Source organism: Galendromus occidentalis, unplaced genomic scaffold (genome assembly GCF_000255335.2).
Source record: "Galendromus occidentalis unplaced genomic scaffold, Mocc_1.1 scf7180000076630, whole genome shotgun sequence".
In the NCBI taxonomy this organism is placed as follows: Eukaryota; Metazoa; Arthropoda; class Arachnida; order Mesostigmata; family Phytoseiidae; genus Galendromus; species Galendromus occidentalis.
The window spans coordinates 155614-156183 of record NW_003804619.1 but is presented as its reverse complement, the minus strand read 5'-3'; the positions used below and the strand labels follow the sequence as shown (position 1 = coordinate 156183).

The 570-nt window shown below is 50.0% G+C and overlaps 1 non-coding gene across 1 annotated transcript; it reads right to left on the bottom strand.

Moving 5' to 3' along the window:
* Positions 1–288: 288 nt before the first annotated feature.
* Positions 289–361, bottom strand: TRNAK-UUU (transfer RNA lysine (anticodon UUU)). Its single transcript has one exon. It is a non-coding gene; the product is annotated as a tRNA-Lys (tRNA).
* Positions 362–570: the final 209 nt, after the last annotated feature.

Below are 570 nucleotides of genomic sequence, written 5' to 3'. Positions count from 1 at the left end.
ACTCAGTTTTCGAGCTCTATAATCTCATGCGCGATTCGACCGCCCCTCTATAGAGATGGGATTGGCCCCAGAAGGAAACGGGAAAGCCGCATGTCTGACTAGGCTCAGATCGCAGCCACGTCAAGTCGACTCACGGATAGAATGTGCTCGCATGAGTGAGTATAAACGTGTTCCTAACGTCCGACTCCCTCGAGATGACATCGCCAGCGATATCTGAGAATATTTCCACCATGGCATATTATCTATGGTAAATCCCTCTTTTGTGACGATCTGATGGAAAAAAAGGAACGCCCAGACAGGGGCTCGAACCCTGGACCGTTAGGTTAAAAGCCTAACGCTCTACCGACTGAGCTATCTGGGCACGACGAATTTACTAGATCATACGTCTGTTCTATGCAGCGACCGAGTCTCGCCGAGGAATCGAGACGCATCCCCTCTATGACAAACAAGAATTCCAAAGCGAAAATACCGCCATGTCTAACACTGACTCCGTCTCCGGGTATTCTGAGGAACTCGTCGCTTCCCAGGCCACTTTTAATTATCTCGATCCCCATGTCGTCTTCGCCGAGT